General features: G+C 41.6%; 1 long non-coding RNA gene across 3 annotated transcripts in view; it reads left to right on the top strand.

Moving 5' to 3' along the window:
• The first annotated feature begins 202 nt into the window (after positions 1-202).
• The window catches only part of LOC125709599 (uncharacterized), a 43,285-nt gene continuing 18,265 nt past the window's right edge, over positions 203-25,222 (top strand). Inside the window, exons 1-3 of one of the 3 annotated variants that reach the window (XR_007382757.1) lie at positions 203-401; positions 563-753; positions 4,701-4,808. This is a non-coding gene — a long non-coding RNA (uncharacterized LOC125709599). Of the gene's footprint in view, positions 402-562; positions 754-2,161; positions 2,227-4,700; positions 4,809-25,222 lie in introns of those variants that run through there. The other 2 variants (XR_007382759.1, XR_007382758.1) reach the window with 2 other exon arrangements.

Here is a 25,222-nt window from a genome sequence, read left to right as displayed (position 1 = left end):
ATGAATATAAGGTAACAGTGTGGAGACATGGAGAGAGAATTGCAGGAATCTGTGAGAGACACCGTGGAAGGACTTCCCTCCCTCGAAGCCACGAAGGCTTTTCTGAAAATGTGCTTAATGAGTCCAATTAGGCTCAGGTGTGGTAAACTGTGAGCTAATTAAGGTGATCGAGAGCAACTGTGGGGCAAACAAATATGTTTGAACAGTTTAAATGTGCTTATCATGCAAGAGATAAGGTGTTTCCCAGTTAGCTGGCTATAACTGAAAGGAACTACCTGCTGTGAAGATGATTAAAAGCAGAGTCTTGATCTTTTCGTAAGGACTCTCGCTTTCATTTAATTTGCTGGCCTGTGCTGGAGAGGGGGTAGTTCCCAGTCTGGAATATTTCCTGCCACTTGGAGGTAAGGTTTCAGATCCTGGCTGGATAACCAGTCACTGACAATGGACAGATTTATGGAATGCTGATGAAAAACAGACTGTGGAGTGTTTGACTCCATTGTGTCACATGAATTCCTTGTGCCTTGCGTGCTTTAAGCTCTGCTTGTGTGGTTCTGCTACCCAGGAGAAGAAGCTGTGAAGCTGTGAAATGAAGGTGGAAAAGCAGTGGGACTCTGTCTGCCGAACTGAGGGTCAAAGATCAGGGCAAGTTCACGTCAAGAAGGTTCTCCACAGTGGGCCCCAGGATATGTCAGCAAGCGTGTACAAATAAAACTGTTAGTCCATCCAGAAATCCCAGGAGTGCTGCTGAAAGAGGTGAGGGGAAAAAAAAAACGTACCTGTGACATTCTCTGCACCCCCTTGAAAATACCTACAATGCTTTGTGCTCCTTGTGGGTTATTTGCGTCATTCAGAAGTAAGATGGCCGTTTGATCCCTAAATTGACTGCAATTGCTGGTTTAAACAATCACAGCAATCCTTTTGATCATGAAAGTCTGTCCACTGGGTTCACCCCAGTTAATGTGCCTGAGTCGCTGGCCAGAGTGCAATGGAAATCGGATTGCTCCCACGTCCATTATCATGGATCTGCAACTTATACATTTGAACAAAATATCATTTTCTAAACCTGAATACTGACATGCAAAAAAAATTGATTTTTGCTGGTGGTTTTATAACACATGAGAATGTTAATTGCATTATGACAGTGGCACAGGCTGCTGTCTAATCTTACAGGAGAGATGCATCTCTTCGTAGTTTTTAGTGGATGCTGAAGGTGACACCAATATTGGGCTCAGGTGCCTGAACACTCATAGAATTAACACAACCGCATTAATACTCGATTTTATTACTGTGTGTCGAGTACAGTAAGCATAAAAGCCATAATATAAAATTGTGGAATACTGCTGAATTCTTTATTTTTTCTGAAAGCTATTGATTACTTTATGTGAGGGACGGCTTGCTGATTAAATCCCTGTATGGACACCAAGGTCCTGCCTGCTTAACGTTATTAGAATCAGCCTCACTTAAGTTTAAACCAGCTTTGAAGATTAACATCCATGAATCGTTTAATGCTGAGATGGAAGAAAAGCTTTTTGAGAAGGAGAGGGTTCAGAGATTTTTAGGGGTTTTATATTCCAGAAGGTACGGCTCACTGTTCTTTTAGGGCAGCATGACCAACGACACCTAAACCGTAAAAGTCATCAGCTGCGAAAGCACTGCTGGAACAAGCCATCATATTAACAAAAAGCTATAGGGAAGCCAGCTCAGTCACAGACATATAAAAACAACCATAAAACATAACTGTGCCTGTTAAATGATCCACTAGTGCCACATGGATTAAATTCTGTAACAAAATTAACTGGTTCATCTTTGTCCATAAGCTGGGCAGTATAAAATCATGTTCAGATCATTCTGATGCTACATATTTATCTCTGTCAATGAGTTATTGCCTCTATCTGTTATTACAGTTAATCAGAGTATTAAATCATTTGAATTGAATGAGTGAATAAAAAATTAGGAAAGTAGATCTGGAACCAGCCAAGCAGGAAGAATGGGTTTGAACGTGACCCTGACCCTGTCCGTGCAGAATCTGTCTTTCAGGAGAAAGCGACACGAATCAGATAAGCGGACAGTGAAAATGAAACGATAGATATATGGATATACATCCACTTTAACTTATACTGCATTTTATTCATTCCTGTTTACTTCTTGTTTCGTCTTCCAGGGGTGTGGCTACCTTGTTAACTGTCCAATAGGAGGAGAGGTATTCACATTTGGCTGAAGTTATCCAACTAACTGGCAAATTCTGCTACGTACAATATCCACCAAGTCTCTTTGGTTGTACCTTATCCATTTAGAAAAGTTTTCTCTCTTTGCCTCCTTTCTCTTTTTGTACGTTGTGAATCACTTTTTCTTTGATGTGGATGCGCACAGCAGACAGACGGCCCGTGTAGTTGCTAGGTAATAAGGTCAGTCTTCGTATTTCTGCTACCAATCAAATAAAAGCATGGACGTGCGTTTTAGCCATTTTTAAGCATTTATGGACAGAAGATTCGATATGTAAAGATGACCAAGAAGAAAAGAATAACAGTAGAAGGAAACCAAGTGAGGTTTTATTTGAAACTATGAAATTTTAAATTAGACGTACATTTTTACAAAAACACGGGACAATTCGGGTCCAGGGATAGAATATAAATTTTCCGGGACAGTTGCTCAAAAAGAGAACAATCCCAGGAAAACTGGGACAGGTGGCAACCCTAGCTGGGCCCCCTGAATCTGCCAGGGTGTCCATGCATCTCAAATGCCCATGCTGTCTTCTATATGCTACCTGACCATGGATTTTACTACACCGAAACTCTCACTGGTCATCTATCATTTCATTTTATGAATAAAAGTAGACACAGTCTCCATAACCTCTCTGATTTTATACCACCACTGTTTATTCTCTCTTCTGGCAGTATAAAATATGCGGTACAGTCTGTCTTCTGCCAAGTGCCCCACATTAAGTGCCTGTCTATATAAACAGATAAGCAATTCTGAGCAAAACAGAAGGTCTGCCAGACACTTTGTCTGGATTTGGGTGTTTGTCTTTCATGAGGCCTAATCATGGGTTTATTAGCATAATCTCTATAGTTAATTGTATCTGGGTGCTGTAAACAGTACCGTAGAGTGGGATGTGTTCATTGTGCCTTCAGGTTAAGCTAGCAGGTGGACAGAGCATCCCGTACCTATTGTAGATGAGCCAGATTTCCCAGTATCACATTTGGTCCTGCACTGTTACTTCCTGTCCTCACATCCGTTTTGCAAATTATGTTGTAAATAGAGGCGCATTAAATATGGTCAGAGGCCCCTGGGCTATTTCAGTGGTCAGAGGCCCCCCTCCTATTTTCAAGGATGGTGTAGCTGTCAACCGTGGTGGGGGGGTGGCAACAGTAAAAGCTTTCAACTAGGGGGCGTGTTCAGAAAGATATTGTCAGGGACCCCGGGCTGGGAGATAATAAGATTTTAAGATATGGTCAAAATGGGACACGTTCTTCGATATGAGACAATCCCATAAAACTCAGGACTGGCAACAACTCTAGGTTTCAAATTTTATTAAACTAAGTTAGCTGAGGCCTGGGTGGGGGTGGGGGGGGGGGACATGGTGGAGCAGTGGTTAGCACTGTCATCTCATAACTCAGGGGCCGGGGTCCAGTTTTCCACTATGGCTCCACGTGTGTGAATAGTTTGCATGTCCTCGTGTTGTTGTGGGCACCCCCACCACAGTCCAAAAGCATACTGAGGTTAATTGGGATTGCCAGATTGGCCGTGTGTGTGTGTGTGTGTGTGTGTGTGCCCTGTGATGGGCTGGCACTCCATCCTGGGTTGTTCCCCACCATTCACCCATAGCCACTGGGAAAGGCTTTGGTCCCCTTGTGACCCTGAATAGGAGAGGTGGTTTCTGATTGTTGAGGCCCCTTTTTAACAGAAGCCCCTGTGCTTTGGCCCAGGTAAGCCCATGCATGCCCATGCCCCTGGGCTACGGCCTGGTTAAACCTGTGCATTAAAATGCCCTTGGTTCACAGTACGTAACATATCATCTAGTGTAAGTGTAGTATGTGTAGTCAAGTACATTATCTAGTCAATGTGTACATGTTAGTATGTTGTAGGATATTTGTTAGTAAATGTGTAAATGTAGCACCATGGGGCTCAGGGAGATCATATTTCATTCTGGATGTATATATGTATATACTGAATAATATACTAAAACTATACTATAAAAATAGTATACTATATACTACAAAGAGTATAAAAATATACAAAATGATAATATGCTAAATAAAACATAAACAAAAAAAAATAAATATAAAACATTGGTACTTTGCTCTGCCAAATATCACTTTATTGATTCATGTTGAATTAATTTTATCTTGTTCCATGTTAGATGTTGTTAGATATCTCGTAGTAGGTAGGATTTTGTACTTAACGTATTGTAACTTTGCACTGTCCAGTTAATTGTCTGTAGTGTGTAGAGAAGGCATTCAAGAAAGCCTTCCATTGTTCTTTGTACACTGTGTTGTTCTCATGACAGTCAAACGTTGAATCTTGATGGGCTGACAATGAGGAATGTTGAATTTTAAATCATTTCCCGGGTTTCTGCGTTCCTTCTGTGTATGTTTTGTTTTGCTTCTATTTATCCTTTACATTTATGTATTGGAACAGTTTCACTAAAGTCGGCATCCTTCTGCACTATGTAATGGATTACTCTCAAACCCTGTTGCAAGGTTTTGTGCTTCTGACCCGAACTCCATTGATTGTGTAGGAAAAACCCCAAATGAGTTCAACCAAAACCCAAAAATAAAGACGAAAAAAATGGCAGAAGAAAACCAAAGGTGAAGACGATAGGATCAGCAGCTAACTTTAGGTTGATGGTGAACATATAAAGATTGTTTTTTGCTTCCTTGTAACATCATGAAAAACAACGAATCCAATGGTTAAGAAATGTGTAATGGACTGGCAGTAGGCAGAGCTGCCATGGTGGACCTAGAAAGCACCTTCAAAAGGATTCATGCATTTCACAGAGTGTAGTGTATCCTCTGACTCTTTATGGTGATGAAAGCCGGACAGTGAAGAAGTATTCATGCCTGTGAAGTTTGGAGCTGGCATGGACTTCTAACACTGTGGTTCACAAGAAAAGCAAACAAGTGGATTCGTGGTCAGAACAAGCCTGAACGTTCACTTGAATCATAAATGATCGACTTAAATGCACTTTACTTTGGACGTTATGAATAACTTGGACCCAATGCTTTGGAAAAGGACCAAAATGCAAAGAGAAGCTGGAGGGAAAAGAGAAAGAGGGAGACCAGCGATGAAGTACACGGACTCAATCATCACAACATAGGAAGTGGGGAGCCTGAAGATCCAGACAGAACATTCTGAATGAATGCCATCCGTACAGTTGCCAGGAGTCAACATCAATTTCACAGCCTTCTAATAACACGAACTTGCTTATCAGCACTAAACAAATCACTGCATTTCATGTTCCGCCGCAAAGCACAGCTCGTACGTTAACAGCCACAATAAATGTCACAAAATCTTTTCCCTCCATATTACTGCATCTATTGCCATACTCTCGCATTCCCTTTTTGCACTGATACCTTCTTTCCAAACAAGGGACTACAAAGTCGCTGCCTATTTACGTACTTTAAACATCCAGAAAACGGCCAAAGCAGGGACACGTATGAATCAGAGCAATTTACTGCGGTGGATACAAAAAATAATGAGCTGCTGCTTTTGTGTTCACCCAGTACCTCGCCACGTCGTTTGAGTCCGTTTCATTCCTCTGTGTTCAAATCAGTAAAGAACAGCATGGAATCACACGCTAAGAATTCTGGGATCTCGGCATCTAATTAGGCAATAGCCATGTTATCCCCTATATTTGCTTCCAGCTTTTTGGCTTCTAAAGAGAAAGGCTGAAGTATAAAGTGAGCCAGTTTAAACTGGCATCATCATCTGAATGCCTGTTAAGCCGCACAGCACACCTCTCACTTATTAATACTGAAAGTAACATTCATTTATTTTAAATGGTGTTACGTTTCTCCTGGTCTGTGTTTCTAAGAGGTTGAAAGCTTTTATTGTTCACATGGTTTTATGTGAAATTGATAGCTTTAATTAAGATGAATGCATTGGTGTGATTAACTGTCTTGGCAATCTAGCATATTGAACCTTTAACATTTTAGCTATGAATGAATAATTCTCTCTAAATAATGATGACAATTTTGCTGATCACTATGAAGAAGCTCTCTTCTTGCCTACCTCGTCTTGCGCTCCAGCTCTATGAGAGCAAGCTTGGAGGTAAAGGGCAGCCATCTGCAGTGGTGCCTCTGGAGTTGTGGGGGGTTAAGGGCCTCGGTCAGGGGCCTATGGATATGTGACTATTCTGCTATAGCCAGGCTTGAACTAGCAACCTTTGGAACGCTGGCACAGAGGCTTAGCCAACTAAGCCACATGCTGCCCCCAAATACTAAATCAAACGTGGCACAGAACTGAATTCTGTCTACATGCAGCAAACAGTCGTAACTCAACCAGAATCGAACCTCCCCCAGAGCAACTCTAACTTAGTGTATTGTATTTCCCTTAAAAAAATCGCAATATCTTTCTACTCTAAAAAGGCTTGTAGAAAGCATATAATTTTCATAAAAACATGTCAAATGTTAACAATACAAAACTTTTTAGTGTGTTTTATAAAACCACATGGTGGTTTTATTTCTTTTTTTGAGCTTATTTATTATGCGTCCAGGCCATGAGTGAGGAAAGACAGGCTAATCTGAGCCGGTGAAAAAGGATTATGTAAACAAGTGGTACCATTTCGTTACACTAACTGAAAACGCACAACGACACACACTAATTCTAACAAAATATTAAACAACAGCTGTGTCATTTTATTGATGTTTTATAATAAGGAAAACCAGACAATAATGTTACCAGATGTGTTTAAAGTTTTAAATACTGAGACAATGATCAAAATCCATTCTCATACCTATTTAACCTCTGTGAAGCATCACCTCAGAGAAGGTCTGGAAATATTTCTGAATTTGTATGCGTGATGTTTTTTTTTTATAGTTTTTTAATAGTTAGTCTATTTATGGCTGAATGGTTTTCCAGACTAAAGATTTCTCTTTCAGGTTAGCTTTAAATCATTTATTGTGGAATCCAAGGTTGGGAAGCTAATTAAGCCACAAGATTACAGTGTCCACAAGATTGGTATGAAAAGTCTTGGAGATTAGGGGGTTAAATCTAATCAGCTTAGCCTGAAATCAGCAAAAAAAATAATGCAAAACCTCATTGTTGCTGATGGTGAATAAATCCACAGGACAGGGAGACTGGAAGATGGAACAGGGCCATTTCATTAAGACCGACAAGTGGGCAAACCAGGCAAGAAATTGAACAACAATGTAACTCTCTTACTCTAACAATCCAAGCTGTAAAAAGCTAAAAGAGCCAGACCACTGCTTATCTAAGGACATTTTCAAATATAGTCCTTTTCAAACAAACCAAGTTCAATTCTCATAAAATGGACTAGAATGTGGGTCAACAGAAAAATGACTTGGTATTTTTGTGTTCACATTGTGAGTTCATTTAAAAGAGGACTGAACTTGGTTTGTTTGAAAAGGACTATATTTGAAAATGTCTTTCTGGTTCACTTCAGCTCTGATTGGGGGCTCAGTGCCCTTTCTGTTCACACTGCAGTTCCTCTGTAACTCTCAGCCATTTACTGCTTTGGATTATGGGTAGTGTCCCACTGTACAATCATGTGATTTGTCTACGGCAAGCCTGGAGGACTAAAATACAATGGTAAAAGGGAAAGGGAACTTGGAGTGCTTTGTGTTCACAATGCACAGCAACTGCAATGTGGAGTTGATGCAAGCCGAGATGATCTTAGTTATGTTCTGAGATGATCTTAGTTATGTTCATTTCAGAGGGGTCTGAGTTAATTTTGAGTGTTCCCATATGCGCACAAAATCCTGACTGATCGCTCTGAGTTCATTTTTAAGGCTGAAACGGACCATGTGTGAAGACACCCTAAGACTGACAGTGAATTTGCTTTGATACTTCTGAAACAGTACATTACAGGAAGTAGAGTGGCTACACAGCTAACCTCACCACTCCTCAGATACTCCCACAATCTGCCTGTGTTGCAGTAAACAGAGGCTCTCCTTTTAAAAAGATCCTTAGCTATAGAGACAGCATCTCATCCACTTGTGTAATGTGGTCTTTTGTACCGAAGTGATACCCGTGAAGTATTCTGCTGTAGAGCGAGCCAGCAGACACCCTTCGTCGGAGCCCCGCACTTGCCGGTTTACTTCCTGAAATCCTGGCCTGGCTTTACTGGGTTTGATCACCTCTGGCAGAGACCTTTATTGACCTATTATATATCCCTTCAGTGCAGTCAGATGTACAGTTACTGGGGTATTAAGGACGTTTGACAGTGATCATTTATCAACTGGTTATTGACGACATCTTCAGGAGGCCTGTAGAGTGCCAATTGCAGGAGACGGCTCAACGTTTTAGATTACTGCAGCCGGGGGGGTGCCGGCGAAGAGCTTTAGGATGCGGGAGTGATAGACCTGCTGATGAGGAGGCAGCTGGGCCCTGAGGCGAGCGCGTAGATTTAGCCAGAAGGAAGGGACAGCCAGGGAGGCCAGGAGATGAGATAGCTAGCAGCCCAGTGAGCCTCCACAGGGTTTATTTACAGGAGAGCAATCACTGCCACATCATTTATAGACAATAAACGGGAAATGGGGAGCTGTTTATAAAGCACACAAGATGAATGAAAATAATAACACCAACGTCACTGGGGTTTGGGGAATTGAAACACGGCTGACGCCCCTAATACAATCAGTCCTCTTTATTACATCATGAGTTTAAAGGGGCCCTATTATGTTCATTTTCACTATTCATAATTTTATTTGTAGGGTTTACTAGACTAGATTTACATGCTTCAATGTTCCAAAAACACAGTATTTTCCTCATATTGTATATTCACCCTCTGTTTGAAATGCTTTGTTAGAGCTTTAAGTCCCCCTCCCAATGAGCCCAGTGTGCCTTGATTGGTCAGCTTGCCTGATTGGGTAAGCTTGCTCTACACAGTCCTCCTGCCTCTTGCAGTCTGCGGATAGATCCTCACAGGTAAACGACCAATAAGGAAAATAAGGATTGTGTTATGAGGTGACCTCACCATGTAACTGAAGCAAGTGCTAGAATTCCAATGAGGCAGATTGGAGAAAAGTGGTTTCTGTGGTGAGAGTTACTCCCTTTGTCCTGCACCTTGGGCGTTAATGCTTTGCAAACTATTTACATTTACATGCACGTATAGCTACGTAACACGCTACAGGAAAGGGCAAAACTGCAAAAGCATGACAGGTCCCCTTTAAGAGTATGTGGAAAGACCAGAGACTTCAATACAAAATCTGTGACAGCAGAGCCCTTCTGGACCAGGCAGTAATTCATCGGGTGGGAGGCAAACCCACAATGCTGGTGGTTCACAATGTTATTCTCAAACACATATAATCCATCCATCCAGTTTCTACATTCACAGTCCTGTTGATAACCTATAATCAGCTCCTAAAATACAAAGTAGAAACCTCCTTGCTATGATTACTGCAGCTGGGAGGCTGTGTAAAAATGCCAAACCGCCACAAAATCTCATTAAGTTAGTGGTCTTACGGTTTGTGTGACATTCATCCAGTTGCTGGTAACACAGCTCCAGACGACGGCCCAGTCCTGACGGGTCAGCTCCAGACGACGGCCCAGGCCTGATAGTTCAGCTCCAGATGAGGCTGGTTCTTCTGCCCGCGTGGGTGATATGGTGTCCAATCTGGGATCTCTCAAGCCTAAATGAGATTTTCAGAAATACACGCAAATATGAAATGAAGAAAGAGGAGGAGGAAGTCACTATGGGGCAGAGCGGGTCAGAGGCTTCGGCAAAAGTAGCTTCTCCTGGCCCATATTGTGCTCTGTGGGGCAGAGAGGTGTTATGGCTCCCGGTGACAGTGGCTTAAGGAGGATCATCTTGGATGAGAGATTGGCAGCTCCTGCAGATGCCGAGCACAGAAGACAAAGCTTGGGGGCGGTCTCTGCAGGGTGGCTGGCCTTAAAATTAGATTGGTTAGAGTCAAGAAGCTCTGTGGGTGAAACAAACAGCATCATTCTGATGTTCCTGGAGAGAAAGGGGGACCACAGCTTGATCACAGAGTTTATTTTCTGACGGGTTATGGGGCTTGTTGTGCAACTTTTTGAATGTCAACAGAAAGTAGCAGGTGTTTGGGGAGCTGGTGTACAGGGGAGGGGCCTAGAACTGTGGTTTCAAGAGGCTCCCATCTGAAGGAAGCACTGGGGGATGCTCAGGAAACCAGTCCAAGTGCAGCATCAAGCGTCCTGGCACAGTAACACAAACCTGGATGGATTAATATGGATTGATGGATAGTTATAGTGTCATTACCAGTCGTGTCAGTCCATAGGTAGCTTTGTGATAAATGCCAGTAGGAAGGGCTTGCATTTCGTCATGAAGTTTGTCGTGTGAGAATCAAGGGAGTTCCACAGGTCTGGAACACATTTCCTCCGTGTTGGTGTTGTGAGACGATAAGGTGCAGTTCATCATGATTCTGTGTGACTGTCATTCTGTAGGGAACTAATTACTCAGTAGCTATGTCCATGGAAGTGAATGTGTTCATTGTGGAGTAAATGAAGAATAGCTTGTGGTATACTTTTTCTTATTAATTGTGAATCTTTACTTATCTATTTTTTTCTATTGATCTGTTGTTCCACCATCTCAAAAAAACATCTGTTCAGCTCTAGTTGTTAGAAAAAAAAACTATTCAAACAACAATACACCTCTAGGAAATAGAATACATTCAATACATTCATTTTTTAGGAGTAAATAGGAATGTTGTTGTATTGTATGTTTATACTGTTGTATAACTTTAACAATATATACACAGAAACAGAAAATGTGTATCTCTTGCCATCATCTAAACACGGGATTACAATTCAACCGTTTTTTCAGTCTCGGTTTGATTATAAGTCAGTTGATAAATCACTGTGCTATTTTCTCAAGGCCTTCAAAGGTTGAGTTTCCAGTGAAGCACTTTAAGTGTTTCTAATGTGTCTTGTTGCACTTCAACTGTAAATTATCCGCTGCGGCCCCAAGTTGAAATAGCATCCCAAACTACTTTGTAGTGGTCCAGACTTGAGCATCAGTATTCAAGTGAGATACTTACGGAGCCCCTGGGTGGAATTTGGGTTTCCAGAATTATACCATCTGAACGCCATAAAACTTGTAACCAGTCTTGTTGCAAATGAGTCCCCTACTCTAGCCCAAGGACTCAACATAATTACTTTATAAATTAAATTGAGTGAAATAAGGCCATCTAACAAGTGTAATGTCGTTCCTGAGATCTGGAGTGCGGATTCTGAGTAGCCTTGAAGAGCTGAGTGCATGGGGAAGACAGCTATACCATCTATTGATGGGGAGGGGGGAGCAAAAAGCTTGGACTGAACCATTCAGAATATTCTGGAAAAACATTGTAGCCTCTTTGCAGGTATCCTTTAAATTACAGTATATTTCACATGTTATTTCACAAAATGAGCTAAAATTGCAGTATGGTAAGCATATATGTAGGACCTGAAATTTAATTATTATAATAAACTTTATAGTGTCGGTTAAACATCCATAAGCTCACTTAGATCTGAGTATTGTAGAAAAAAGTCAACCACCAAGACTAAAATGTAGCTTCAATGGCTTCTCTGCCTTTCTGCGCTTTGTCTCCGGAGATTATGGCAATGGCTTGAAGATTAATTGGTTGTCCTGCTTTATTTGCCCTGTAGCTGCCCCGGTCCCTTTTACACAAACAGATTTCTGCCAGTAACCACAGGCTCATAAAGCAGTATCATTTAGCAGAAGTGCATTCAGCTTGAAAACCGCAATTTGACTCTGTGGTTTGGTTCCTTCCCATAAGGCTGTACTTCCACCATGATTAGCACGATTTCCCAAAATCCTTGCTTGAAGGATGTTATGAACTGGTCAGCCGTGTCAAAGTGCTTCCCAGTTCTCCTTGCAGAATGGGAAAATTGGTCCCTCGCATTGAACCTGCTCTGCGCAACTTGCAAGGCCGGCCAGCGTATGTTATCACAGACGTCGACCTTTCCAAAGTGAATGTAGCCATAGTCATGGCATATCAGAGTTTCCAACATTTCTGAATTCTGGCTTGGTAGAGCCTTGGGGTATTGTGCATGGAAATGAAAGGATTCTTTTTTGCTACTTTAAACAGAATAATCCACATGCATCCAACTTTACTTTACTTATTGATATGCAAATCATTTATCCATTACAAGTAATGTAAATTAGTGTAAAGCAGTTTTTCCCAATCTGGTCCATGGAGACCCCCAGACACTACATATTTTCGCTCCTTCCCAGCTCCCTAAAAACACGGACTGCTGGGGGGTCCCTGTCAACCAGGATGAGAAACACTGGAGTACAGTCAGTATGAGCAAATGAGAAACGCGTGTCTGATCCTGTACGCCTGTACAAATGGAGATTCCCAAACTCTTCAGTCGGCCATTGAGTGCTTTGCTCTGAACACACTGGTCAGCAGAAATGCTGTTTTTTTTTTTTTTTTGGATAACAGCATTTTCCAAGCAACCACATAAAAAGTTTATGTTGCTTAGAAACAGCACAGTTGCTGCTTAATTTCATGTAAAACAAATTAACGACCTTTCAATCAACTATATAAAGTTAATAGTGGAAAGGAGAAACCATACACATGGATCTAGAGCAGCTCTTTTTAAATATTCTGTTTAGAGGATTATTCGAGATGTATGTGGCCTTACGTGCGTTTTAGTTACTAATGCCTGAAAATAAGAAGCATTAATCATATTGACACATTTTCACGTATAGTATCCCGGTGATGGAGAGCCTCGCAAGGGCTTGGCTAAGAGCTTAAAATAGGCATAAAATTAAAATAAACAAACAAGCAAACAGGTACATACAAAACGTACTTTTTAACCCAAATGAAGCCTTCTATTCTTGACAATTAAGCATAACAAAATATGACTGTGCAGGGATGCTTAGTCTTAAAAGGCGTCGCTTCTGGCCTATAAATCTGTGTTAAGAAGCTGCTTCTGAGCGCTCTAAGGTAATGACACGCATGCCTAACTCATTATCTTCTCCACTATTCATTCTGTGTGTGCAAGCTTTCAACTGAAGCGCTTTCTGTCAAAATAACAAATCAGCCTTCTTGGGGCCATTTGGCACTGACGTTGATTTAGTTACAGCCGTGATTATTTATTGTCCATTTGGAGGTTATAGTCCCCTGTGTTTGTCGGTCGTCGAGGTCACTATAAGGTTTGTATTGATTTTGACTCAACACCACCAAAATAATAACACCATCCACCTCACGCTGCTCTGTACACTGTATTTTATGGTAAATATAAGTGTGAAACAGTTTCTTACATGTCAAGATTTCAAAAAAGCAGATGGCAGGCTGCTGCACATATTTTTAGGTGAAGTGTAAAAATGACAAGGGTTGTGTTGACTTTGGAAGAGAGAGAAGACTCGCTGAGAGAAAAAAAAAAAGTCTTGGCACGTTCTTCAGAGATTCAGCATCACAAAGGTCAAAACAAGGGAGAAAATCATTAAAGAATGCAGACAGATCAGCATTGTGGGAAAGCCGGCTTGTTTGTGACACAGGGATGCTGGGAAATCAGCCCCAGAGCTTAATTATGGGGGGAACCACACGGAAAAAAAAACCAGTGTGAGAATACAGCCTTTGTCATGGACAAACCGTAAGATGCTGTTAGAGGAGGAGAGGGATGGTTGGACCAAACAGCTCCCAGGGCTGGTACGGTGGGCGGACAAACTTCACTTCCAAACCCAGCCATATATAAATTTGAAAAAACAGGGACAAGACTAATGTGAGTGATGTCATCCCATTATGCCAGCTGACTCACTCATCAGGGAATCAGAACAGTCCCCCTGATCTATCGCTGAAGGGAAATATAACTGAAATGAATATCTGTGAAAATGTAATATAGCCAAATGGAAAAATGACCATGGGGCTAAAATTTTCCTTGACTGTGTTCAGTTCTTGCGCTCCAGACAGAAATGCAGTTTAAGTCAGTGATATCAATAGATAAAATTCTTAATTTAGTGTGTCTATTTAAAGCTGTCACCATGGGGGACTTAACCCAAACCACAAATCTTCAATTATGTACCATTACTAGAATAATCATTAAAAGGCAGAACAAATAAATTAAACAGGAATCTCAGCAATAAACAAATTAGCCATCTAAAACGTCTTCCAAGATGAAAACACGTAAGTGTGTTTGGCTGGGCATGAGAGAACAGGGCAGGACTGGTAATGAGGCGACGTTTCTCTGTGCACAGTTCAAACAAATAATTAACGATGGAAAAATATGCCTGAAGTCCCGATGCAGGCTTTGTTATTGTGTGACTTCTTTTCCTCAGAGACTTCGCTTCATGCCATAAAGTCACTGCTTTCGAAAGACGTTCCCACACCGCCGTTACCCTTCCACGGCATCGTTCACATCAATCTACTTGTGCTCCACACTCAGACAGACCTGCTTTACGACTTGGCACTTTAATTGCAGATTAGCCGCTTTTGTACGTTTTCGCACATGCATTCAGTGTTTGGAAGCAGTGTTACATGCTGTATCGCTCTGTGTTATGCCGCAGTAGGGCAGAATGAGGGGAAAACTCTGCTGTTGCGTTTGTGCCTCTCTTATGGATAAATGCAGCACTCAGGTTCTCAGGTGAACACTAACAGTAACAGTGTCTGATAAATGATATGCATCTCAAGCCCGTCCAATGTGCTTGATAACACAGATACCAGAGTGTAGCTCCTTCTCTATACCCCACGTTTCTCGGACCTCCGATGTCCATTTTTTCTCCTCCAGTTGAGGCCTTCTCAGGCAGTCATGTTGCCACTGTCCACCTTTGGTGATACGTCTTTTGCCTGAGATAATCCCAGGCTCGTTGGCCTCACTGTGGCACCGTACCACACGCTGAGTATGTTGGGAAGGACCCCTTTGTATCTGGCCCACTTACTTACTGTGAATGAAACACCAGCAGTAGGACACGCATGATTTTTACTCTGCTCACACGGCTAATGAAACTCGCACATTTACCCATAGTAACATACTTACTTTTTTTGCTTTATGTTGTTTATTTATTTACAGATGCTTTTATCCAAAACAACATGGATTATTTATTTATTTGTTTGTTTATTTGTTTGTTGAGATAGCAGGGTCAGACAATCCCCAGAGCAACTCAAGGGCCCAGCGGTAAAATCCGTTCTACCGATCCTGGGATTTTAACCACAAAACCCAACATTCTAACTCACTGAACCACTGCACCCCTCAGCGAAACCACTGCACCCTCCAGTGAACTCGAAGATAAACCTTTAACCGATGTCTCAGCGTCCCTACAGCAGGCGGCTACACTATATGTACACTCCTCCTTGGAGATGAGTTTCCCTGACAACCAGTTATCAGTATATTCTCTTGCAAATTTCAGCCCTGTACACTGCAGTGGAGGACGGATCAATACGGGATCCAAAAAGACACAAGTATCAATTTGCTATAATTTTTCATGAGATGCACATCAGCCTAATAACCCTACAAGTGCTTGGAAAAAAAAGGTTGAAATCTGAGAGGCTGATTGAATGCATTAGGGGGCTCAAATCATTTTAAACTAGAATCACTTTAAACCAATAGTGATGTAAGTAGATGTGGTTTCTGAATGGGTTCTCCTCTTTTGTTTAGCCCATTTTCATTATTAAAATGAATGATTAATTAATTGCTCTTTGCCTTTGAAAGACGAGGTGGAGGATTCATTAATCCTTATTGATTATTCTGAATAACCACCTCATTATTCCGTTTAGCGGCAGTTTCGCAAATCAGGAAATGAAGGGAAGGCCGTATCTGGTACAAACGTAATTGCTGCACTTTTATTTTGGCTTAATAGGACTGAAAAGTGAGGCATTCGGTTTCACTTCATTTCAATGGTACAGCACATTCAATCAACTTATCAGTCAAAGCTAATTAATGAAGAGCTCAGTCGAAATGAAAACCAACGTGTGCCATGTGACCCTCCTGGACCAAGAAGCCCGGCTTCGCATCTAATAAAAGATCCACACAGCTAATTCTGTGTTATATCACACAGAGTCCCACATGTCTGACAGAGGGGAAAGGAAGAACAAAATTGCTTTGCAGGTTTATAATGTATTACAGCTTTAAGAGTGACGTTATCAGGTGGCCTGTACAGGAGGGTACTGTCAAAGCTCAAGCACCTTTTATTTATGTTTTTAATGCATTTAAATAAAATGTTCATATAAAAATGATAACCTGAATGCTTTCAAAAAGCCATACAGTATGCAATGCTAGAAATAAGACATTTAAAGCAATGTCAGCCATGAGATGGTATCAATGAAAACACACAGAATCCAGAGGCCAGTATGTCGAGAGAGGACGCTAGTGACAGGTAATGTCAGTTTCACACTGAGGCCTCTCATTATGCCATAGAGATACTGTGCATTATTTGGATAAAAGTACTGGAAAACCTGGCCGTTATACCTCCAGGAACTTTTATGACCTCACATTCAACATCCATAGGCATCAACATGGAGTCGGTCTCCCCTTTGCAGCTATAACACCTTCCACTCTTCCGGGAAGGCTTTCTGCAAGAATTTGGAGCGTACGTGTCCGTGGGAATTTTTTGCCTATTCATCCAGAAAAGCATTTGTGAGGTCAGGCACTGATGTTGAATGTGAAGGTTGGGCTTGTAGTCTCTACTCTAGTTCATCCCAAAGGTGTTCAGTGGTTTTGAGGTCAGGGCTCTATGCAGGCCAGTCATGGCCTTCCACACCAAACTCACCCACCCAAGTCTTTATGTACCTTGTTTTGTGTACTGGGGCACAGTCATGCTAAAACGGAAAAGGGCCTTCCTTCCTCAAATTGTTATCACAAAGTTGGAAACACAGAATTGTCCAAAATGTCTTCGTATGCTGAAGCATTAATAGTTCCCTTCACTGGGAACTAAGAGGCCTAGCCCAGTCCCTGAAAAACCATTATTTCTCCTCCAGCAAACATTACAGCTGGCAAAATGTAGTCAGGCAGGTAACGTTCTCCTGGCATCTGCCAAAGCCAGACTCATCCATCAGACTGTCAGACAGAGAAGCATAATTCACCACTCCAGAGAACAGGTTTCCGCTGCTCCAGAGTCCAGTGGCAGTGTGCTTTACACCACTCCATCCCACGCTTGCCTTTGCATTTGGTGATATGAGGCTTGCATGCAGCTGCTCAACCATGGAAGCCCATTCCATGAAGGCCCTGGTGCACAGTTTTTGGGTTGGGGTTAATGCCGGATGATGTTTGGAACTCTGCAGTTACTGAGTCAATTTAGTTGGTGACTAAATGCCTCAGCACTCAGCAACCCAGTTGTGTTACTCTACACGGTCTGCCATTTTGTTTCTGTTGTTCCTAAACGGTTCCCCTTAATAATACTATATTTACTAATCTTGTAGAGAAGAAATTTCACAAACTTAAATGCATAAAATGTATGTTCAGTGCTTGTTTGGAGGGTGCCAAGCATGTTTACAGCAGTCTCTAATGTGATATCTTGCAGTGATTTGGATGTCATGTTTCTCATATGTTTCTTTTTCACTTTGCTCACCACGGGGACCAAAAACTGTTATGTGCCCCAAACCCCTGTGATGTGGAAGAGTCAACGATATTGTACATTATGCTCTATGGCTCTCAATGCTTCCAATCAATCATCTGTTTAGTAGACAGACATTTTTGATTAAAGGGGTCTAATGTCAGAGCCAAATTGCAACCTGTTTTCACTATGCCCACAACTAAAAGACATCTTTCAATCCTGTATGCAAAAATTATTCGCTTATTTTCAATATTTTAATTCAGTGTCATGCACGGCTGGTTTATTCCATTTCATTTTAAAATGTATAAATTTATGGTTTTTAGTTGCTGATGAAATATTTTAGATGCATAAATATTTAGTATTTATATGAATGTCAATATAAGAGACGGCATGACATAACCGATTATTGTTGAAGATGAAACTGATATCTTAATGACGCTGTTTATGAATAATTTGTGATTGCATAAAAATATATGGCTGCTGCTTTTAAAATTATGCTTAGCTAACTCTAATAAATGGGTATTTCATTTTGAAATCTGAATAAATTAAGCACACAAGAAAATCTAAGTGGAGATTAGTACTGGAATATTTTGACAAAGCAAACGTCTTGAAGCAGGTGGCAGTTTCAGGATGGATGTGGAGACAATGAATTTATGTTGATTTTTGGTGGAACACGACCAGCAGTGAGAGATGGAACTAGCCACAGGGGCAGGTAGGCGACGTCACAAGCTTGATGTAGGTGAACTTGTGTGTACAGAATATGGATTGGGATGCTACTATTACTATATAAAATTAAATAATAGGGTCAAAAGTAGAGACTATTGCATTTCAGTCAACAACAATTTCAGTGGTGAGCGAATGGGTAGGGAAGCACACTTGTGATCAAAAGGTTACTTATTCCAATCCCTGACCAGCCAGGTACCACCCCCAAGCACTGCTCCCCGGACGCTGAATTAGCTGTCCACTGCCATGTCACATATGGGTTAAATGCAGCACAGAGGACACAATTTGTCGTTGTGGTGTGTCAACAATGACAATTAGTCACTTTCATGTCTTGCTTGTGAAGCATGCTGAGATAACGGAGCATCATATTATCCAATCTCCCTCTGTGGTTAGGATCCTGGCAGGATGATTCGCCATCGCGATGCTCTTGAGATAAGCCAGCTGTGAGGTCCTCAAGCGACTGCATTAACAGAGCAAATCAGACGTGCAGATTTTCAGTCATACTCACTTATCAGTTGAGGTTCGGTTAAGCAGAGAACAGGCAGCCGTAGAAACGGGAGGTGAATGTAATGGGTGGAATTGCAATCATACAGTCCGGTCATGAAGCATGAGAAGCGACGTTTTTGTTTCTCTGCCTCAGAAAACAGAGGATTTCCGGATCACTCCTTCCATTTTTAAGACGCAGACGTTCCCCGAGGCATCACCGCAAATGCCCAGTATCACATACCTATAAATAGATCGGCGACAGCTTAGGCCTGAACCGCTCTGGAGTATTAAAACTGGCTCGTTTTCAAATGCAGGTTTAAATTAATGATAATTAATAATTAATGAGTAACCTGCTGTTTTCTGAGGCAGATTTTCATGGTTTATGACCAGACTTGTATGATTGCAACATATATTCTTATTTTTGTTATTTTCCTTCTTTAGTTTAAATTCGCTCGGCTTCATTTAAGGTTTGGCACGTAGGACGTTCGGATGCACCGGCTGAGGTTCACCCAAACTCGCAGCCCTGTATTGTCAGTAAGGCAATGACTGTTATGTTATGGAGACTCTGTGCTAGAACCGCAATCAGAGAAAGATGGCGGTGGGGTTAGGGGGAAGCGGAGAATGGGCGGGAAGCGAGTGGAAAAAAGGGGAGAAGGCGGCTAGGCAGTGGAGTAATCCCGGTTTTGGGCAGAGCACCGAAAAGTATTGTTTCGGTTTACCTGGTTGGGTACTAACCCAGTCTATACAGAGGATATTATACCGAGTGATGATATTGGGACCGAGTGTAGTATTTGTGCACTCCGTGTATTGATCGGCGGTTCACAAACGGGCCAGTTTGGCTGGCTGAGCAGTCTCGGACTAAGGAGATCCCCATACCGGATAGTGCTCTGTGTCACCAGTGACAGAAAGTTCCTCGGGCTTCGTGGGAGATCAAGGATGGAGAGAATGCTTGATGGATTACCTTGCCGGGGCCAGCATCAGGCCGAGGAAGAATGGAGGTAACTAGCGGATTTTCCCTTTTTGCTTCGCTCAGGCCTGCCCCATAAGAATGTTTTATCTTGGAATACTCCGGAGTATTTCAGGATGTTTATTGAATGCTGCTATTAAATGTCTGTTGTTTATTTTGCTTAAGCTGTCGTATGTAGGTTACGGTCCTTTGTTTTGTCTGTTGAAACCCATATTGGGAGGGACGTGGATTGAGTCTGTTAACACACTTTTAGCATGTAATGTTATCTATCATCGTTAGTTCGTGTGTGGGTTCATCTCAGATGTGGGTTGGTATAGATGGTGTGACATGTATTAGAGTCCACTGTATTTACGGGATTTGTTAACTGGAGTTATGTATCAGTGCAGCATTAAGGTATTGTGTGTGTTGAGAATATATATTATTACCAGTGATTCCTGTTGATCACTTCGTAACGTGTGGTGCGATTACAAGGCACACGCATTTAATCTTCCTCTGTGAGTCCTTTTTTGAATTATATAATCAAGGTTCAGGATTACTTTATTGTCATCAGCAGCATTATATATGTAAAGAGTGATGAAACAACGTTTCTCCAAGGCCCTGGTGCAACATATAGTACACTTAACATCACATTAACAGGGTCTGCAAGGTAGAAACAGACAGTGAAAAAATAGTGCAGAGATGTAAATTTAGTATGGTTTGTGCAGTTGCACAAGGGCCAAATCAACCAGGGGCTCCATGGGCATCTGTCACGCTCGATCGCGGGCAGAGCGGCGATCGTGCGGGCGAGCAGGCAGAAACGGGCAAACAAGCCGTAATCAGGGCAAACAGGGGTTTATTCAGGGGATTCGGGGCAGGGAACAGAAGACGCCAACTAACATCAATGACAGACACGGGTTAGTATAAATCAGGAACTTAAATACGTTAAACAAGGCAGCAGGAAACAAGACACGACTGGGCACGATCAGGAAATCACACGTGGGTAATTAGGGGGCGTGGCACACACGAGGAGCGGACGGAGTGGGCGTCACAGAACCCCCCCCCAAAGGCGCGCTACACCGGGCGCGCCCAGGAAGGGGGCGACGGACGGGACGAGGCAGAACAGGACCTGAAAGACAAGAGCAAAAAAAAATCAACGGGGAACAGGGAACAAGACGGACAGGCAAAACAGACAAAGAGGCAGGAGCCAGGACAGGACACCACACAAGACAGGAAAGGCCGACAGACAGACCAGGAAGGGAGAAACAGCGGGAACAGGAGGAACAAAAGGACCAGGAGTGAACGAAGGGAACAGAGGAGGACGAGGAGCAGAGACGGGAGGAACAAAGCGAGGGGGAGCAGAGACAGGCGGGACAAAGAAAGGGGAAGCAAACGAAGGAGGGAAGAGAGATATTACCTGGTACATTGGGCGGAGCTTAATTCTCCGCTTCTGAGTCATAAGAGGAAGTGGCTTATCCTTGATTCTGATTGGTCGGGGGTTTATGCCCATATATGGTATCAATACATGCTTATGCCACGTGCTGCCGATAGGGGGCGATATGGTTTTGGGAGACTGCCGTTATGTCCATATATGGTATCAATACATGCTTATGCCACGTGTTGCCGATAGGGTGGTTTGGGAGATTAAACTTTAATAGAATAAAAATACATTACATGTATTTTATTAATGTGATTTTTTGATTACGTTTTTAAGGTATAATAAAACATAGAGCAGGATAATGGCAAGATAGCGCATACACGTTCAGCGGGGGCGTCCGTCCGGCCCCGTGTTGTTAGTAAGCGCCGCGGCGTATTTTAAAAGAAAGCACCCAAATGTTTTAAAAGAAGAAAGCACCAAAATGTTTTAAAAGAAGAAAGACCCAAAAGAAGAAAACCCTTAGTGTTATTTTAAAAGAAAAAGCAGGGTGAATTTTAACAAACATGCCCCGAAAGAAGCAGCAGAAGAGCAAATTTAAACAAGCGAAAACAACAAACAAGCCCGTCGTTTTAAAAGAAGCTATCACTCATTACATTTAACCAACACGAAAGACTTTAGTTATATTTACCAGGTTGAAGAAAGCATGCAAGCGGCAAACTTTTAGAAGAAATAGGACGAAACGCTCCGGAGACCCGCCACATGCGACTATTCTGTTTGAACAACGCGGGGCGGAATGGACAATCGCTAGTCCGGCGTTTGGCGCATGCGCACCCACGCCGCCTCCCCTTTCAAAATGGCGACGCCGGCGGAGCGCCTGTTTTAGCAAATAAAACCCCTATAGCCGTAATGTTTTTAAGGAATGAAGCACTTTTCTGCCAATGTGAATAATAAAGTAAAGCGGTCTGTGCATTTTCGACAGCAATAATCAAAGAATAACGCGGTTAATTCTTGTTTAAGCGAATGCATGCTCTCACTCTTGTGTGGCGCACGCGCGTAGATCCACACAGCATTTCCTTTATTGAGCCAGCTCGTTGCGTGAAGCAGCTGTCAAATGGCGAGCAATTGTCAAATTGTCTCATACAGAAAATGCCAGCCATATGTTTGGGAGCCAACTCGTTGCGTCAAGCAACTGTCAAATGGCGAACAATTGTCGCTGGACCAAGAATTCATGCATCTACCTTTGCAATGCAACTACCTTTTTCTCGGGTCGACAGCACAACACCCCCGGATTGCTTAGCTACATTTAGCTAAATTTATCTACGTACGGTTAATCAAAAGGTGTAACCAGAACTTGAAAAGATGTATGACAACACATGCTGAGCTTTTATTTCAAATAAGCCCCTTTAACCTCATCGTTTTAAGCAATGAAACTCTTTTCGGCTAATGTGTTATTTAAAGTAAAACATCTTAAGCATTTCGACAACAAGAATCAAGGAATAACGCTGGCGATCCTTGTTAAAATAACTCTCTCCATGTCGCGCTTGTGCGTGCAGCCACGATACCCACACACCACTGTCTTTTATTGAAAACAGCTGAGGCAAGTCGTTTTCGGAACTTTAAAGTGTGTATACAATAAGTAAACGTGTGTAAAAGAAGTATAAAATGTGTTATAAAGCGCATAGCCAACGATAATTACTAAAGAATTTAAGCATAATAGCCCAGACTTACCATGGCCTATAGCCGGTAGAAATGGAGCTATCCTACGGCCTACAAGATAAAAGCATATGGCACCAAATTGGAATCGGTAGTCTTTAAAGTAATAAAATACATTATATGAATTTATTAATGCGATATTCTAAATACGTTTTAAGGGGTCATCGGACGCATCGAGCTTTTCTAGCTAGAGAGGAAAGAGAGTCGGGGCAGATTTGAATGGTAAAAGCAGTAGTTGTGTATTATTAACGGTTTATTTTTTAACAAAATGTCCTATTTTATAACGGTAAAAACACAGCAATACCGTTTTTAGGGGGGATTTATGCGTATTGCATGTCTAGACATGTCGATCAGCTAATGTCCGCGGCAGGGGGAAACGGGTCGTAGGCGCGAGAGCTTATGGAGCCGTGAGTGATACGCCTATGAGAAGGAAGCGTCAATTGACAAATTGTTGCAGAGTGCGTGTAACATCTCGTTTAACCGCTGGTCCTGAGTGTGACAAGCAGACAGACAGCATTCACGCCCCGGCAGAATGCACATTACGTCTATTTGTTAATCTGTTTTATTCGTAAATAGTATAAAATAATATATGTCTAATGGAAATAAAAGTCGATGTCTAACACCACAGCTCTGGGACTCTAGCATACCCCCGGGCGCCCCGCTGCGGGCCTGTGGGGCTGGATGAAGGATCTAACTTCAATTGCTTAATCAGCAGGGTAAAGTGCCGTAACTTAAACGGGGGTATGACAAATTAGTATAAAGTTTTAAGCCAATAAGATTTAATTAATAAAATAATTTAGTTGTATTTTGTTAGTTTTATTTTCAATAAAACACACCCAGCGCATTATTAATTTAATAGATGCAGGAACTAGTGCGCGGTATTTAGCTACGTACTTCAAAAACATTTTAAAAACTTTGTTAGACTAATACCTTAGTTATTTTAATAATTTAAGGGATAAAAACATTTGTCGTGTTTGTCAATGTGTTATTTTAAGTAAATGCGTTATTTTCCAACGCCAAAAGCCCTGTCATGTTTTAAGTGAGAAATGATATGGACTAGCAACTCTCTCTGGGGGAGCAACCCCGGTTAGATACTATTAAGCAGCATTTAGTGACATGCATCAAAACACATTTTTAAAAACTTTGAAAGAATAAAGCCTTAGTTATTTTAATAAATATGTTTTTCAGTAAATGTTTATTCACGCGCATGCACACAAACACACACATCCCGGAGGTCGGGGGGCTTTAGAGTTTAACTTTAGGTTGCTGATCGCAATGTGTGACCAAACCCCAAAGCACCCTAACTTAGTCGTTTACTAACTTATCGCGAAAAACAGACAGAAATAGACTTGTAAATTCTAAAGAAAAGACATTAACTGTTTTTTGTTAATGTTTAAAGGTATACAAACTACAGTTGTATCGGAAACGCACACAAAAACACTAAAAGAGTTTGCTCAGTCAAAAAAAAAAAAAAACACCAAACATATATTGTTCACGTTTTTTATTAAAATGTATAAGGATTGTTTTGTTATAGGGAAATTTTTAATTAATATGAGTGTGATATAAGTCATTTAGTCAACAAGATTTGAGGCAGAACCTAAATGGCGGCTTGAAATGACCGACCAGGCAGGTAGAAGTGTGCTTTCCTTATCTCACAAGTCATGGAAGGCTGGGATGGGGGACACATAAGTGGGGGGTAGGAACTGTGGAATCAGGCAAGGGGGCAAGAATTTAGGATATAGTCTTGTTATTTTAAAGAAGGTGTACATGATTATTTAATTACTTTTAATAGGTACCAGTAAGATGCATTTAGCACCATGTTGCAAATACACATTAAAAACTTTAAAGAATAAGGTCATAGTTATTTTAATAAAGACATCCTACAAGGTGCCCACGGCCCTAACTTATATAATCTACAAGCTTGATCCGAGATGCTTGCTGAAGTACAATGCTAAGTTGACATCGGTAACGGAGCTGCAGCCTGTTTGATAGTTAATGAAACATAGTTCAAATTCAACAGTGTCAGCAGTCATCCACGATGCAGGGAGACTACAGATTGACTATAACGACCCGTTTATCCGCTGGCATTATTTAAATTTTTTTGACAGAATAAAGCCTTAGTTATTTTAATAAATATGTTTTTTCAGTAAATGTGTATTCATGCTCATGTGCACAAACACACACACACACACCGATGGTCAGGGGCTTTAGAGTTTAACTTTAGGTCAGTGAAAGTATAGGACCGTGATGTATATTCAGACCCCAAAACATACTAACTTAGTCGTACATGAGTCTTATTGTGAAAAAACCGACAAAATAGACTTGTACA

This window comes from Brienomyrus brachyistius, chromosome 16 (assembly GCF_023856365.1).
Source record: "Brienomyrus brachyistius isolate T26 chromosome 16, BBRACH_0.4, whole genome shotgun sequence".
NCBI classification, from domain to species: Eukaryota; Metazoa; Chordata; class Actinopteri; order Osteoglossiformes; family Mormyridae; genus Brienomyrus; species Brienomyrus brachyistius.
Note: the sequence above shows the minus strand (reverse complement) of the source record. Positions and strands in the feature narration are given on the sequence as shown.